The sequence below is a fragment of the Schistocerca nitens genome, chromosome 4, assembly GCF_023898315.1.
Source record: "Schistocerca nitens isolate TAMUIC-IGC-003100 chromosome 4, iqSchNite1.1, whole genome shotgun sequence".
Lineage (NCBI taxonomy): Eukaryota > Metazoa > Arthropoda > Insecta > Orthoptera > Acrididae > Schistocerca > Schistocerca nitens.
The window spans coordinates 130,838,775-130,857,793 of NC_064617.1; positions in this window are offsets into that span (position 1 = coordinate 130,838,775).

Below are 19,019 nucleotides of genomic sequence, written 5' to 3' on the forward strand. Positions count from 1 at the left end.
ACCACTACCACCGTCATACCTTAGCAAAAGATCTTGCTGAAAACCCAAGGAAATTCTGGTCTTACGTAAAATCGGTAAGCGGGTGGAAGGCTTCCATCCAGCCACTCACTGATCAGTCTGGCCTGGCAACGGAAGACAGCAAAACAAACGAAAGCTGAAATTTTAAATTTAGCATTTGAGAAATCTTTCACGCAGGAGGATCGTACAGACATACCGCCGTTTGAGTCTCGTACAGATTCCCGTATGGAGGACATAATGATAGACATCCCTGGGGTTGTGAAGCAGCTGAATGGGTTGAAAATAAATAAATCACCAGGTCCTGATGGGATTCCAATTCGGTTTTACAGAGAGTACTCTACTGCACTGGCTCCTTACTTAGCTTGCGTTTATCGCGAATCTCTTGCCCAGCGTAAAGTCCCGAGCGACTGGAAAAAAGCGCAGGTGATGCCTGTATATAAGAAGGATAGAAGGACGGATCCTCAAAATTACAGACATATATCCTTAACATCGGTTTGTTGCAGGATTCTCGAACATATTCTCAGTTCGAATATAATGAATTTCCTTGTAACAGAGAAGTTGCTGTCCATGCATCGGCACGGCTATAGAAAGCATTGCCCTTTTTTACATGATATCTTGCGAACCATGGATGAAGGGTATCAGACGGATGCCATATTCCTTGACTTCCGGAAAGTGTTTGACTCGGTGCCCCACTGCAGACTCCTAACTAAGGTACGAGCATATGGGATTGGTTCCCAGGTATGTGAGTGGCTCGAAGACTTTTTAAGTAATACAACCCAGTACGTTGTCCTCGATGGTGAGTGTTCAGCGGAGGTGAGGGTATCATCTGGAGTGCCCCAGGAAGTGTGGTAGGTCCGCTGTTGTTTTGTATCTACATAAATGATCTTTTGGATAGGGTGGATAGCAATGTGCGGCTGTTTGCTGATGATGCTGTGGTGTACGGAAAGGTGTCGTCGTTGAGTGACTGTAGGAGGATACAAGATGACTTGGACAGAATTTGTGATTGGTGTAAAGAATGGCAGCTAACTCTAAATATAGATAAATGTAAATTAATGCAGATGAATAGGAAAAAGAATCCTGTAATGTTTGAATATTCCATTAGTAGTGTAGCGCTTGACACAGTCACGTCGATTTAATATTTGGGCGTAACATTGCAGAGCGACATGGACAAGCACGTAATGGCAGTTGTGGGGAAGGCAGATAGTCGTCTTCGGTTCATTGGTAAAATTTTGGGAAGATGTGGTTCATCTGTGAAGGAGACAGCTTATAAAACACTAATACGACCTATTCTTGAGTACTGCTCGTGCGTTTGGGATCCCTATCAGGTAGTATTGAGGGAGGACATAGAGGCAATTCAGAGGCGGGCTGCTAGATTTGCTACTGGTAGGTTTGATCATAGCGCGAATGTTACGGAAATGCTTCAGGAACTCGGGTGGGAGTCTCTAGAGGGAAGGAGGCGTTCTTTTCGTGAATCGCTAGTGAGGAAATTTAATGAACCGGTATTTGAGGCTGACTGCAGTAAAATTTTACTGCCGCCATTTACATTTCGCGGAATGACCACAAAGATAAAATAAGAGAGATTAGGGCTCGTACAGAGGCTCATAGGCAGTCATTTTTCCCTCGTTCTGTTTGGGAGTGGAACAGGGAGAGAAGATGCTAGTTGTAGTACGAGGTACCCTCCGCCACGCACCGTATGGTGGATTGCGGAGTATGGATGTAGATCTAGACAAGAGAACACAGAGTTTTCCATTAGCCAATAACTTGCGAGCAACAGGGTCAGGCATTTTTTCCTTTGCCTGGATCTCCTGTACAGGCTGCTCATTAAGATACGTGGGATAATCTTTAGAGGAGGCTGTTCATTCAGCAGGGAGAAGGAGGCAGACAATCGCCCTCATGCACATCTCTACCACAGGTTGCACATTTGGCCGGGTGTCGAGAAGACGTTCTAGTTTGACTGAAATAATGATACTGGTAGCAGTGCATCGGGTTCAGTATGTAGGTTTGGACTGTAATAATTTCATAGCCTGCTTTAATCTTGGACAGAAGCACCACTCTACCAAATGCGAGAAACAGAGTGGGTGGGCACTAAGGAGGAATCTACCTCTTTCATCACCCATTGGACGGTAATGAGACCCTGATCAGAGAGGTAAGACTGGGTTTCGGCCTCGGTCAGACTGTCGAGCAGCCTAATATAAATAACACCATAGAGAGGATGGAAAGTTTAACCAAATGCTTAGCACTTGTGGAGGTGCAGAAAAAATACATTTGGAGATCCATACCCAAAGAGGACGTAGTTCGAAAGATCGAGGCTGAATTTAGAAGTAATTATCATGCTAACCTACTGTTTTTGTTATGAATATTCTTGCAAATCTGTCATATACAAAGCAGGAGTTTCATGTGGCACTGTAGTCGACCGGTTCTCGTATTGTAGAGAAGTCTGCGTTGAATTTATAAAGAATAGGGGGTCATAGGTGGGGGGGGGGGAGTTGCAGGGGTCATAGTTGAAGTAGATGAGACACATTTTGGAAAGAGAAAGTACGAAAGGGGGCACAAGGTTGTTGGGATTTGGATTTTTTGAGTAGTAGTTTCTGGAGGAGATTGTGCTGATGTTGTATTGAAGGTTGTACCAAATCGTACAAAGGAAGTCTTGACAGACGATTATGTGGAAGAAGGTTCTGTAGTTATGTCGGATGGGTTTGCTTCGTACAAAGGGTTGGGTGAAAGGGGTTATCATCATTTGGTCGTGAATCACAATATTCAGTTTAAAGATTGTATGACGGGGTCATATACTAATAGAATCGACGGGTATTGGGGGGCTGTAAAATCTGTTGTCGGGTGGGGAAAGAGAAGAATTTCTGTGTTGCAAGGCCATTTAGATGAATACTATTGGAGGAAGAGTATTCCTAAAGGTTATTGTTTATTTCTTGCATTTATGAAAGTAGTCAGCATAATGTACAAGCCTTGTTTTGTTAGTTAGGCGTTTGTGGGTCTGACGATTTTTTCTTGTTTCACGTTGCTTTTTTTATGTTACTATATTGTGCCAGTGCTACGTTTTTGGTTTCTCTGGAGTGAGGTTTTTCTGTCGTTTTCATATTTTCTGTTCACAATGGTGGGCCAAGGGGTATTGCTGTGTCTTTGCCGGAAGGTTTATGTTATTGACACGTGGTTTAATTTTTTTACTATTTTAAAATTTTGCGTCTGATTAAGGGCGGGTGGTAGGGAAGCACTGGTTTGGGTGGTACCTCTTTCGCCCTGGCAGTTTGTGTTTTTTATTATTTTTTTCATTAGTTATTCTGGATTTGGCTTCTTTCGCTACAGTTAGACCTTCTAACATTATTATTTCCTGCTATGTCCGTATTTCGTTCTTATCAGCCTCGATCTTTGACTCCTTTGGAAGTTCATATACGGTAAGTTTCTTTTTATGTGGCCACTTTTATGTTTTCCTTTTCGATGTTTCTGCTACGCTTCTCTTATTTTTACTGTCACTCCTGGTGTATCAGTTTTACTGAGTGTTATTTGGAGCTACTGTAGCTGGTGTGACTTTCGTGTAGGTAGTATAGTTATCGGTTGCAAGGGTTGGTCATTTTTGCGTTTTATGTCTTTGCGTGTGCAGTAATGTGTGTAAAGATGTTCATCTTTTGAAATTCTTGTCGTATTCTGTAGTTCACCAACAAGATCATTTTTTAAGCACGTGTCTGACATGTTATAAAATTTTTGCGCAACAAACAGTAATATTGGAATCGGTAACTAGAAATGACGTCCTACATAATTTGCTTCTAGCTACCGATCCCAACTATTCGACGTTTCATTATTTAGATCGTTTTTGCAATACGTGTGGCAAATATAATATATTCACTCGTAATTGCTCTCGTCTTATTTATTTCAGTCATCTTCAACTTGTGTAAATGAAATTCGCGTGGAAATAATAGTGGCGTCAAATGTATTATTTTATGGCATGCTACATTCGTTTGTTTAAGAGTATGATCCGTTCCATTCATAGATGGTCCACTGCAGCATCTTTGCCTTAAGTATGACGTCATTGGTCAAAGCCGACGAGTGGTATCGGGCACTAGAATTTACCCACGGATGCTGTGGCTAGAAGCAATTATAGGTGCTTATAATGCTCATTTCTCCGTAGTTATACACCTGGATATTGCTCAAGCCTTCGATAGGGTATGTCATAATGGTTCACTGTGTATTACAATACCCACTGTTCGCTGTCAGATTAATTAGTTCCTACCTTATACACTTTTAGTGTATTCATTGGTGAAACTGCCTCTGATGTCTACCCTCTAAGCGCCGGCGTGTCACAAGATTCCTTTTTGGGACCGACATTCTTTAATATCTGTTTGTCAGACATAGGAGACTTGCTACCGGTCATCATACCTCCCTTCACTGATGGTAATGTGAAATTTTACCCTGACAACAACGCATCGGACATTCGTGATAAACTCCAGGAGTGTCAATACAACTGCTTGAGAAATGGCTTACGGTATGAGTGACAAGATAAATGTGGGAAAAAGTTAAGCCAAATTTTATAAAAGAAAAACGGAAGGATCTACATACATCGTTCCTGCTACTCAACGAAGGTATTCCTTGGACTGATTCCGCCAGATATCTTGGAGTTCACCTCGATAAATGTCTTATCTTTAAGAAACATATACCCACGTCGCAACAGTGTATGAGCTATCTTATATCCCTTAATAAACAGAATGTCTTCTCTAAACTTGAAAAACTGTCTCCTACTGCATAAATCGGTAATACGAACAGTTATGTTGTATGCCTGCCACAATTGGGACATACCACGTCTACGCATCTCCACAAACTTCAAGTCGTTCAAAACAAGGAATTGCATATCATATTAAATGGTCGATGGTTCGTTAGGTATACCACGTTCACAATGACTTAGAAATAAAGACCGTTCCAGAGGAGATCTGATCCATATCTGAAAACTGATATGTCAAATTTCCTTCTTTCACCAACACACTAATCCGTCAATTATCCACTTGTGATCTCACTGGCAAGCATAAACATATACTTCCTAAACTTCCTTACCTTGTCGGTGAACCAAACTGAGGCTGGCATATGGAATGCAATGTCGTAGCCATTGTTCTTACACATTTATGTATGTGCCGGTCACTCAACATTGTAAATAATGTTTTGTAATATTACAGATTGTAATGTTGTAAGATTGTGCACTGTAAATTATGTTTCGCTCTTTTATTTCTCAAGGTTTTTTGTGCAATAGTAATGTATAAGGCTATTTTTAAATCTTCCATTATCTATAGTTACTAATGACCTTGTAACGCAAAAATTGAATCCATATTCTATACACATACGTATTTCGTCGTGTATGGGGTTTTCAGTGCATCTACGACAAATGTTTTGTCTCATTACTGTCAGGTTCTCCTAGATGTACAAAACGTTACATAGTTACACACAAGGACTCTCGGGTTGGAAAATGTTCAAAACATATGTACGTGATTCGGAGAACACCAAGATTAGTTTACCTACTCCCCTAGCCACGAATCCCCCGGATTTAAAGCCAATCAAGGATATGTGTGACGACCTCGAACGGGCCGTTCACGCCTTGGAACTTCAACAGAGAAACCAAGAACAGCTGCGTTGGCGCAGGAGTCGGCATGGCTTTACGAATTTGTCGATACCTTCCAGAACGTCACCGACCATCTCTCTGAATGCCTTGCACTGCAAAAAGTGATTATTCAGGATGTTGAAAAGGGGGCCACATTAATAAGACCGGATAGTGTAATTTCAAGAGAATAAGCCGTTACAGACATTCAGCGTTTTTAATAACTGTATGTGGTTTTCTTCCTGAATATCAAGTGTGTTTAAAGAGCATTAAATATTTTCAACAAATTCCGGTAACAGTTTTTCAGTCAACGCACAACATAATATCGTCGTCCGCATCCGGTATATTTCCTTCCGTAAAAAGTGTCCTCGAACTATCGAACGCCGCAGTCCTTCCTGGTAAGCGCATTTAACGAGCGACGTCAAACACGGCTTAGCTTCCTGGTAGAGCGTAAACAGTCGGAACTCTCTCTCCCCACAAAACGTCCTGAAAGGAAGTCAGTCTGCCGTTTTAATTAAAAACCAGCGCTACAGTGCAGCCAATTACGTGGGAGTTTTTTCAGGTTATTTCGCCAACAAATGTCGCAAACATCTGATTTAAATCAGATTGTGAAATGAATAACTAGCAGTGAAAAACATTTTAATTACATACCATTCCAATGCGTACGAAATGCGAGTTTATATTTCCACCGAGGTACGGCAACCATAATTTCACTCATTCGAGTTATAGCAGGTAGGAGTTTGTAAAACAGAAGAAAAATAAATTGCAAAATCGTAAACGAAACCTGACATAAGCAAAGAAGTAAATACGAAGGGGAGACAGATATTAAAACATAGATTTATACTGCTACTATTATTCGGATCAAAAATCCCTCATTGTTTTCTGCACAACAGAAAATAGTTTCCTCCTTCCTATGTCCTAGCTGAAGAACTTAGAGCTGATCAGAGTTCATAAGACGCTAATTTCTGTTCTTCATTAAAGTTTTCAGCTACCATTTACAATAGTTTAAGGACTATGAAATTTGGTCTCTATTTCTACTTCTTGCAGTTATAATATTCCTTTCGAGATAACAGAAACGCAACTGTGGTACAAATGTGTCCAAAGATAAGATTACGAAGACATTTTATTGTGGTCCCTGGACAATTGTAAGAGGAATACAAATGGCCAGACAGTGTTATTACTGAAATGCTTTAGTAGTAATGGCGAAGTTGGCAGTGAAGTTGTCATGCTTTGTTTGTATTGTGGCTTGCATACCATGAGTTATTGTTAAAGATGAGGCTTACCTCGTACCACAAAGATAGCTCGGGGGTAATGAAAAATTACTTTCATTGAATAGATAGATGACCCAGAAACATAGGAACGTATTTGTAAAAATATGATTCGGAGAACTCCAAGATTAGGTTACCTACTCCCCTAGCTACCAATCCCCCGGATTATGTGTAAAATTATATATATATATATATATATATATATATATATATATATATATATATATATATATATATATATATAAAGAGAACAAACTTTGTGTTTGGGCAAATACGAATGACCACACAATAGAAGTGTGTAGGGTAACTGCGTGATGATGTTAAAAATTTTCAGGGATGATGGAGAAGGGTACATATATCTATTCGAGGTAAGGAGCTCTGTTATGGAAACGACCGAGTGGAATAAGCGAAAATCCCTCTGATTCCTCTGTCAGTGGACGTCTGCTACTGCAAGCTCTTTGCTTTCCATATTTTGAGAGGTGTTAGTGTGGACTAAAACAAGAAAAGATGTCCAGTAAGTAAGGGGTCTAAAGTGCTTACCTTGAGAACTATGTGAACATGTTCATCTTTGCTACTATGAAACACTTTTACTGTACAAGCGTTCATAGCTCTTACGATAGGCATTTTAGAACGCACGTTTACCTTATTTTTCTTGTTTTGGTTCATTCTTCCTCCCCGAAGATCCGGAAATCAAAAGTTTATAGTAGAAGAGGTCCACTGTCAGAGGTATCAGAATAATTAACCCTTATAACTTCGACTCTGTTGTCTCCGGACCAGGATCCCTTGCCTTACATTGATACATTTACTCATCACTCATCTCCACCTTCCCTGAAAATATGTAACATTTTCATGGAATCATCTCTGCAAATAAAAGTTAATATCATGACTAACTGACTGACTCATTACCGCCCAAACCACTAAGGATAGGTAACTGAAATTTTGAGAAGGTGTGGATCTTATACGGTAGGCGTCGTGTAGGAAGGGACTTTTCGAAATTCCAACCCTAAGGGCGTGAAATAGTCGATGAACGGTTTTCTGAAAAATGTCACACTTAAGGGATTTTTGAATCTAGACCTGAAAAACTGGTATTTGGTTCCTGGGTCAGAAATAAGGAAATATCTTCAGAATGAGATTTTCACTCTGCAGCGGAGTGTGCGCTGATATGAAGGTAGGAGACGAGGTACTGGCAGAAGTAATGCTGTGAGTACCGGGCGTGAGTCGTGCTTCGGTAGCTCAGATGGTAGAGCACTTGCCCGCGAAGGGCAAAAGTCCCGAGTTCGAATCTCGGTCGGGCACACAGTTTTAATCTGCCAGGAAGTTTTAAGGAAATATCTGTTTCAGCATTTTTGGAAATTTTACTCTATGGGGGTGAAATAATGGGTGAAATCTTTTTTTTCAGAAAATATGTCATTATTAAAGAACTACTAAAATATTTTTAAAGTTACAACTATGATATTTGACTTCTCGGTTACAAATAATATATATATATATATATATATATATATATATATATATATATATATATATATTATTTGTTACGAAAGCATATTAAAACTAAAGCTATGATTTATTATTCTCTGTTATAAATAAAAAAAATTAATGTTTCACTGGTTTTGGAAATGCAGTCCCTCAGCCCCTATGAAGTTGAAATATGGGATGAAAATTTTAATGGAAATATTGCATTTGGCAAGCAGTTTTGAAGATAAATTATGAAGATTTGTATTCGGTTCCTCTGTTGGAAATATAACACACGCAGGTCACTGTTTTCGAAAATTCAGCCCCTAAGAGGGTGAAATAGGATCAAACCGATTCACTGACTCATGACCGCCGAGCCCAAACTGCTGGGAATAGAAACTTGAAGTTTGGAGAGGGTGTGGATCTTATACTGTAGGCATCGTTTAAAATGGGGTACTGTCCGAAATTTCACTTCTAAGGGGACGAAATAGGGTAGGAAAGATTTTTTGAAAGTTGTCGCTGTTAAGGGAATTTTAAAGCTAGAACTACGAAAATTTGTATTGGTTTCGCACTTAGAAAATAAAAAATACATGTTTCAGCAGTTTTGTAAATTCGACCACTAGTGGGTGGAAGCTTTTCCGATAATAAATAATTACTAAAGTGCCACTAAAGGATTTTCAAGGCAACATATGTGACAACCGGTATTTGACTTCTCGGACAGAAATAAAAAAAATATGTGTTTCTGGAAATTCAACTCCTAAGGGAGAGCAATAGAGGATGAAAATTTTCAACAAAATATTACATTGCATTAAAAAATTTTAAAGCTGTATTTATGAAAACTGGTAATTCAATTCTCTTTTAGATATAAACAAATATTTGTTGGAGTATGAAAGTTGCTACGGAAATATCTCCGCAACTACCCAAAGGGCATAATAATCAAAAGTTTATGAGTCCAGCTATCAGAATCGCTTTTTGGTGAGAAGTAAATTCGGAAAAGGCCCTGTTTATATGGCCTTGATTAGCGTGAAAAGATTAGATGTTGCAATTAGCGAACAATATCAAAATTCTATTAAGTAAAAAATGTAACCGCAGTGCAAAGAGTCTACGTGATCGAAGCAGCAGGTGTTAAGCTACTCATGTATAAGCAGCATTAAACAAGTGCTAACGGAAAGTAGGAGTATTGTGGAAACTGATAATATTTCAGGAAGAAGAAATGGAAAAATTTCAGTTTCGTATTTGATATTGCTACTGTGTTATAGATGTGCATGACCGTGGACGATAAGTTTAACAGACTGAATAATGCCTTCGAAAGAGGTTATTATGTCCAAAATATACTTAAAACAAAGATAATGGCGTGAAGTCCATTTAAATGAAATGTTGTCGAGTGAAATAAAGTATGGAAAGAGACGGTGATAGCGGTAGAGAAATTCAGACAGTTGATGGAAAGCAAGGTTTTCCTGGTAAAGAGAAATTAGTTAACATTCAAAATAAATTTCAGTTGCAGGAAGGACATCGAGGAGGTATCTGTCTGGATATCAGCCTCCTATTGAAACGAAAAAGAAGAACTGTGGACAGTACAAACAAGACGAGAGTCGCGGGTTTTGAAGCGCAGAGCTATACAATGTTGAAAATTAAATTAAAAACCGAGTAACAAATGAAGAAGTACAGAACTGACTTTGGTAGAATAGTAATTTATGGTACAATTTGACTAGAAAGGATATAGCATGATAGGACACATCCTGAGGTAAAAAAATTAATGTTACGCATCCCGCCTCTAGATGGGCCAATCAGCCCAGATCGACTGTAGTGTCATCCTCTGCCAATGGCTTCACCGGACGTGGGGAATGTGGTCAGCACACCGCTTGAGACGCCCTGCTAAACCCGCAGGACACGACAGGTAGTTTAAATTGTGGAAAGGGGGCAAAATAGGGGGCTGTCAGTTAAACTCGAACATACGGCTTTATTATTTGATCAAACATTACAAGAGCCCAAAAGTTATTTTTTTTAACACATGGCTTTAATCTTTGGGACTTAATTACTTGCTGCAAGCCATTTTAATTTAAAAACAACTGAAGGCCAATAACTCAAAACGCAAGCATAAGTAGAAATTTAAAAGGCAAGCCTTATCTTAAAACATCTATTTATTTAGGCTGAAGGCCCAAAGAATCTGAGATTTTCAGAGCAAACAATTTGAATTCAAAATCGGCTGAAAGCCCAACTCTTAAGGCCAAACAACATTACTTTAAAAAAGAAATCAAGGCCTTACTTAAAAAAGTTCTTAATTAGGCAAAACTCAACCAAAACAGAAATTAAGAAGGCAAAGCCTTATCTTAAAAGAGGTTCTTTAGTTAGGCGGAAGGCCCAAAGAATCAGAGAGTTCAAGAGCAAACAAATTAAATTCAAATCAGCTGAGGGCCCAACACTCAAAGCTCCATAACATTAATTTTTTTAAATACCAAAGCCTTTACGTGAAACAGTTCTTTAAATTAGGCTGAAGGCCTAAAGAATCTTACGCCTTAAGGGCAAAACAACCTTAATTTTAAAAGAAAATTCAGCTAGAAGCCATAGAAGTACAAACAACAAGAACAAATAAAAAAGAGGCAGTAACCCAAGGGCACTCAAATGTTCGAGGGTCGGCCTGGAATTCAAACACTAACGCTCTCTTAGGTGAGACAGGCAATCGGATCAACCATTCACGATCCGACGACAACCCAACCGACCGACAGTCAACGGACCCACCAGCAAGATAAATTCCACTTCACCTGGCCAGGGCACAACAGGGAGTTCCACGGAAAAACGCAGAAGATATTGCCACCCACAACCAGTCGTACATGGAGCTGTCAAACTACACACCGTGCAGGACAGCAACAACATGAGGAGGAAACTACGCTGCCTGAAATTTACGTCAACGGCCAGGGCAGGTAACCGGAACGTTAACGGCCACAAGGCAGAGGATTCCGCTGGCGAACTTCATTTCAAATAACAAAATACAGTGAAACACCACCGGAGGGTGGCTAGAATTTTCCAACTTGAAAACCACATTGTTGCTCGCGGGAATATCCCAACAGCCGACAACGAACTCTAAACAACAAAATGTGAACAGTCTTGACTTGCTGGTAGGTTAAATCAAAACTCAACTTTCGTGTCCAGGATCGGTGAGCCACGGACCTCGTAGCAATGGGAACAGCCCCGACACCACGTAGAGACAGCCAACTGCCCCGAGCCGGCCGCCGTGGTCAAGCGGTTCTAGGCGCTCAGTCCGGAACCGCGCGACTGCTACGGTCGCAGGTCCGAATCCTGCCTCGGACATGGATGTGTGTGATGTCCTTAGGTTAGTTAGGTTTAACTAGTTTTAAGTTCTAGGGGACTAATGACCTCAGAAGTTGAGTCCCATAGTGCTCAGAGCCATTTGACCCATTTAGCCAACTGCCCCGACCAAACTACGTCCCGCGGAGAATTCCTCGCTGCTCCACGCCAACCAAGCGACTGGTCGCACACCGACCATCTGGAAACAATAAGTGCCACGTCAAAGATAGTCCAAGGTGCGAGTATCGATACACGCCGCTGCTGCCACCTGCGGAAGGAGAGGATAAAAGCATAATCGCGATAACCGCGGGAGACTAAACACATATAATCGCAACGAAGGTTTAATCCAGCGCATAGCATGAGCCAGCCACGGCTCACCACTCTTTCAGTCGATGTCGGTTTTATTGACCCCAGAACCGCTACTTATCAGTCAAGTAGCTTCTCATTTGGCCTCACGATGGTGAGTGCATCCAGTACCAGTCCTCCCATCAAGGAAAAGCATCTGGATGTACTGGGAATCGAATGAGGGTCCCCTGCATGGCAGTCAGCAGCTCTACCGTCCCAACTATGGACACGGACCACATTCTGATGTATCAATGAGTATTTGCCAAGAGAAGTAGAACAGTGTTTAGCACAACGGACCCGCATTGAGGAGATGACGGTTCAAATCCCCCTCTGGCAAACAAGGTTTAGGTTTTCTACCAAATACCTCCATTGCTTAAGACAAATTCTGGGATGGTTCTTTCAAATAGGGCGTGTCTGATTGATCTTCTTTTGTTCAATGCGTCCTGTGTTTAAAAGCAAGGTTGATTTTTTACCAGTGCCAACGACCTTCTTATCGACTATGTGGTACTGGTGCTGACAGTGTCTGGCTGCAAAGAGGCATGTGAGCGATAGGGGAAATGCCACGGCTGTGCTGGGGAGGGGTGTGAACAGTAGTGGCCAGTCAGCTGGACACGTAACCCAGAAGAAAGCCCTGAATCGGTGGTCGGGGCCCGTGGTGACCTGTCGACAGTCAGCGTAGGGAGCCTAGGACTCCGGCAGCGGCCGAGGCTGGATGCTCAGCATGTGCTAATGAAGAGAACATGGCAAGGGCCATCACCCAACTTCCCACCAACTTTGCTCAGTAGAACAGGGTTCTAAATAAGTGTCTTGGCTTCTTGGGGCGTGGAGGGTTGTGGCGGCGGCCAAGGCTTGAGGCTTACGACGAGAAAATGGCAAATGCCATCACCCAAATCCCTAGAAACTTCGCTCACTAGAAGAGGGGTCAAGTGTTAACGACGTTTCTTTCCCGAATTAGATTCATGAGAAGAAATGTCTTTATGGTAAAAAACTATTGCGATTAAGTTACGCAGCAGGGAGAGTGACCTTGTGGGGACTAGGTACGGGTGTTCGGTGAGTATCCTGCAGCCATGTTTATTTTATGCTGCTGAGAATAGGAGCCGGAATTCGCTAGCCAGCGTATTGAAATGGTCTCGTTCAGTGCAAGACGGGTCAAGGTAAGTGGACTTGTGTCTCTTCTTATATACAGATATTCGGCTATTTCTGAAAAAACGGCGGTCAAGGGTTTCGAGCTATTTTCCACGTGCTTTATATGACATTTATCGCGCGATATCCTCAGACGAAATTGTGCCACAGTGATTATCACCACAGCTTTGTAATTTTGCGCTCCAGAATCTGATTATTACTTTTAGTTTTGTTTTACATTTGTATACCCATATCTGTAGAGGATTACTACACGGTTGTTGTATAGGGATACACTGATGTTCTTACTCATCTGCTAACGTATGTCGGATAAATGAATTAAAAAATATGAGAAAATAATTTGAAACTGTTTTCGGTGATATTCCTATGGTGTATCTTGAGTCATAATTAGCTGCAACCACCAGTTTTTGGAAAAGTGATCTGTAATGTATGGTTTGCGCTAAATTCCTCCCAACACGCGACATCTTCACCAGTGTTAATGACGTTTCTTTCCCGAGTGACATTAATGAGAAGAAATGTCTTTATGGTAAACCGGCCTTCATGCGATGCTCTTGGTGTTTGGAATGTTTATGGTTCAGAAATGGCTCTGAGCACTATGGGACTCAACTGCTGTGGTCATCAGTCCCCTAGAACTTGTTGTTGTTGTTGTGGTCTTCAGTCCTGAGACTGGTTTGATGCAGCTCTCCATGCTACTCTATCCTGTGCAAGCTTCTTCATCTCCCAGTACCTACTGCAACCTACATCCTTCTGAATCTGCTTAGTGTATTCATCTCTTGGTCTCCCTCTACGATTTTTACCCTCCACGCTGCCCTCCAATGCTAAATTTGTGATCCCTTGATGCCTCAAAACATGTCCTACCAACCGATCCCTTCTTCTAGTCAAGTTGTGCCACAAACTTCTCTTCTCCCCAATCCTATTCAATACCTCCTCATTAGTTACGTGATCTACCCACCTTATCTTCAGCATTCTTCTGTAGCAGCACATTTCGAAAGCTTCTATTCTCTTCTTGTCCAAACTGGTTATCGTCCATGTTTCACTTCCATACATAGCTACACTCCATACAAATACTTTCAGAAACGACTTCCTGACACTTAAATCTATACTCGATGTTAACAAACTTCTCTTCTTCAGAAACGATTTCCTTGCCATTGCCAGTCTACATTTTATATCCTCTCTACTTCGACCATCATCAGTTATTTTACTCCCTAAATAGCGAAACTCCTTTACTACTTTAAGTGTCTCATTTCCTAATCTAATCCCCTCAGCATCACCCGATTTAATTTGACTACATTCCATTATCCTCGTTTTGCTTTTGTTGATATTCATCTTATATCCTCCTTTCAAGACACTGTCCATTCCGTTCAACTGCTCTTCCAAGTCCTTTGCTGTCTCTGACAGAATTACAATGTCATCGGCGAACCTCAAAGTTTTTACTTCTTCTCCATGAATTTTAATACCTACTCCGAATTTTTCTTTTGTTTCCTTTACTGCTTGCTCAATATACAGATTGAATAACATCGGGGAGAGGCTACAACCCTGTCTCACTCCTTTCCAAACCACTGCTTCCCTTTCATGCCCCTCGACTCTTATAACTGCCATCTGGTTTCTGTACAAATTGTTAATAGCCTTTCGCTCCCTGTATTTTACCGCTGCTACCTTCAGAATTTGAAACAGAGTATTCCAGTTAACGTTGTCAAAAGCTTTCTCTAAGTCTACAAATGCTACAAACGTAGGTTTGCCTTTTCTTAATCTTTCTTCTAAGATAAGTCGTAAGGTTAGTATTGCCTCACGTGTTCCAACATTTCTACGGAATCCAAACTGATCTTCCCCGAGGTCCGCTTCTACCAGTTTTTCCATTCGTCTGTAAAGAATTCGCGTTAGTATTTTGCAGCTGTGACTTATTAAACTGATAGTTCGGTAATTTTCACATCTGTCAACACCTGCTTTCTTTGGTATTGGAATTATTATATTCTTCTTGAAGTCTGTGGGTATTTCGCCAGTCTCATACATCTTGCTCACCAGACGGTAGAGTTTTGTCATGACTGGCTCTCCCAAGGCCATCAGTAGTTCTAATGGAATGTTGTCTACTCCCGGGGCCTTGTTTCGACTCAGGTCTTTCAGTGCTCTGTCAAACTCTTCACGCAGTATCTTATCTCCCATTTCATCTCCATCTACATCCTCTTCCACTTCCATAATACTGTCCTCAAGTACATCGCCCTTGTATAAACCCTCTATATAATCCTTCCACCTTTCTGCCTTCCCTTCTTTGCTTAGAACTGGGTTTCCATCTGAGCTCTTGATATTCATACAAGTAGTTCTCTTCTCTCCAAAGGTCTCTTTAATTTTCCTGTAGGCAGTATCTATCTTACCCCTAGTGAGACAAGCCTCTACATCCTTACATTTGTCCTCTAGCCATCCCTGCTTAGCCATTTTGCACTTTCTGTCGATCTCATTTTTGAGACGTTTGTATTCCCTTTGGTCTGCTTCATTTACTGCATTTTTATATTTTCTCCTTTCATCAATTAAATTCAATATTTCTTCTGTTACCCAAGGATTTCTATTAGCCCTCGTCTTTTTACCTACTTGATCCTCTGCTGCCTTCACTACTTCATTCCTCAGAGCTACCCATTCTTCTTCTACTGTATTTCTTTCCCCCATTCCTGTCAAGTGTTCCCTTATGCTCTCCCTGAAACTCTCTACAACCTCTGGTTCTTTCAGTTTATCCAGGTCCCATCTCCTTAAATTCCCACCTTTTTGCAGTTTCTTCAGTTTCAATCTGCAGTTCATAACCAATAGACTGTGGTCGGAATCCACATCTGCCCCTGGTAATGTCTTACAATTTAAAACCTGGTTCCTAAATCTCTGTCTTACCATTATATAATCTATCTGATACCTATTAATATCTCCAGGATTCTTCCAGGTATACAACCTTCTTTTATGATTCTTGAACCAAGTGTTAGCTATGATTAAGTTATGCTCTGTGCAAAATTCTACAAGGCGGCTTCCTCTTTCATTTCTTCCCCCCAATCCATATTCACCTACTATGTTTCCTTCTCTCCCTTTTCCTACTGACGAATTCCAGTCACCCATGACTATTAAATTTTCATCTCCCTTCACTACCTGAATAATTTCTTTTATCTCGTCATACATTTCATCAATTTCTTCATCATCTGCAGAGCTAGTTGGCATATAAACTTGTACTACTGTAGTAGGCATGGGCTTTGTGTCTATCTTGGCCACAATAATGCGTTCACTATGCTGTTTGTAGTAGCTAACCCGCACTCCTATTTTTTTATTCATTATTAAACCTACTCCTGCATTACCCCTATTTGATTTTGTATTTATAACCCTGTAATCAGCTGACCAAAAGTCTTGTTCCTCCTGCCACCGAACTTCACTAATTCCCACTATATCTAACTTTAACCTATCGATTTCCCTTTTTAAATTTTCTAACCTACCTGCCCGATTAAGGGATCTGACATTCCACGCTCCGATCCGTAGAATGCCAGTTTTCTTTCTCCTGATAACGACGTCCTCTTGAGTAGTCCCCGCCCGGAGATCCGAATGGGGGACTATTTTACCTCCGGAATATTTTACCCAAGAGGACGCCATCATCATTTAATCATACAGTAAAGCTGCATGTCCTCGGGAAAAATTACGGCTGTAGTTTCCCCTTGCTTTCAGCCGTTCGCAGTACCAGCACAGCAAGGCCGTTTTGGTTAATGTTACAAGGCCAGATCAGTCAATCATCCAGACTGTTGCCCCTGCAACTACTGAAAAGGCTGCTGCCCCTCTTCAGGAACCACATGTTTGTCTGGCCTCTCAACAGATACCCCTCCGTTGTGGTTGCACCTACGGTACGGCCATCTGTATCGCTGAGGCACGCAAGCCTCCCCACCAACGGCAAGGTCCATGGTTCATGGGGGAAGCCTAGAACTTAGAACTAGTTAAACCTAACTAACCTAAGGACATCACACACATCCATGCCCGAGGCAGGATTAGAACCTGCGACCGTAACAGTCGCGCGGTTCCGGACTGCGCGCCTAGAACCGCGAGACCACCGCGGTCGGCGGAATGTTTATGTTTTGAATGTTTCTACCATCTGTATCATAGAAGGTAATGCACCAAGTCTTCCTGGAGAATAAACATATGAATAAAATATAAGAATTAACATAAGAACTGGTATGAGAATGAAATATCAGAATATGAGAGTCTCAAAATTTTGAAACCCATTGACACACCATACACACATGTATATTATAATTAATGTGTGACACTTACTCTGAAATCCAATTTTCCTTTTACAGATAATGTATTGTCCTTGTGTTTGTTAAGAAACATTCGTGTAGTAACATTTTATGGACATAGGTGGATAAAAAAATAAGAATAAAGTAAAATAAATTAAATAAAACAGTAATCAAGTTTCGAACAGCGGCCGAAAAATTAAGAAGCCATGGCGTTAAAATAGGAACCACATTTTCATCTGAGTATAAAGCGCACTAAAAGGCATGTTAAGTACCACTAAACCACTTAGAAAACTTCAACAGCTGTGTTTTACAAACAATCGAGCATCAATGGACAAGACAAGACCGGTGTCTTCCACTGAGCGAAGTTCCAGGGAAATCAGGTGATGCCAGTTCCGTGCTGTCCTCTTTAGAAACGACCAGCAGTGATAAAGGGTGACACCAAGGAAAGTATTTCTACAGGAAGCCTAGTCCAAGACCCTCAGAGACCTGGCGTGTTCATCAACACCAGATGGACACATTCGCACGGTTGGCGCTGGCGTATGGACAACTACCTTCAGAGAGGGTGCTGTTTGCTCCAGTCGCACACACGTCATTGATGGAAAGCGAGGATCGGCTTCAGCAAATAGAAAGGAGCACAATCGGAGTACCTCTGAGTTGTTGATATCGTTGTGCTCCTGTGTTTGTGGTACGTTGAGTCTCGTGTAACATGCAAAACTGCATTAAGTGAAGTCAATTGTAGCTCACTTACTCCGAAAGTTCTGACAGTTGTAACATGGCTTGTTGTAGCTACTGCATGCATGACCATTCTAAATGAATGCTGTACGAGGGCAGTTCAATAAGTAATGTAACACATTTTTTTTCTCGGCCAATTTTGGTTGAAAAAACCGGAAATTTCTTGTGGAATATTTTCAAACATTCCCGCTTCGTCTCGTATAGTTTCATTGACTTCCGACAGGTGGCAGCGCTGTACGGAGCTGTTAAAATGGCGTCCGTAACGGATGTGCGTTGCAAAGAACGGCGGAAAACCAGGGCATCTCAGATGTTCATAGGCGCTTGAAGAAAGTCTACGGTGATCTGGCAGTGGAAAAAAGCACGGTGAGTCGTTGGGCAAAGCGTGTGTCATCATCGCCGCAAGGTCAAGCAAGACTGTCTGATCTCCCGCGTGCGGGCCGGCCGTGCTCAGCTGTGACTCCTGCAATGGCGGAGCGTGCGAACACACTCGTTCGAGATGATCGACGGATCACCATCAAACAACTCAGTGCTCAACTTGACATCTCTGTTGGTAGTGCTGTCACAATTGTTCCCCAGTTGGGATATTCAAAGGTTTGTTCCCGCTGGGTCCCTCGTTGTCTAACCGAACACCATAAAGAGCAAAGGAGAACCATCTGTGCGGAATTGCTTGCTCGTCATGTGGCTGAGGGTGACAATTTCTTGTCAAAAATTGTTACAGGCGATGAAACATGGGTTCATCACTTCGAACCTGAAACAAAACGGCAATCAATGGAGTGGCGCCACACCCACTCCCCTACCAAGAAAAAGTTTAAAGCCATACCCTCAGCCGGTAAAGTCACGGTTACAGTCTTCTGGGACGCTGAAGGGGTTATTCTGTTCGATGTCCTTCCCCATGGTCAAACGATCAACTCTGAAGTG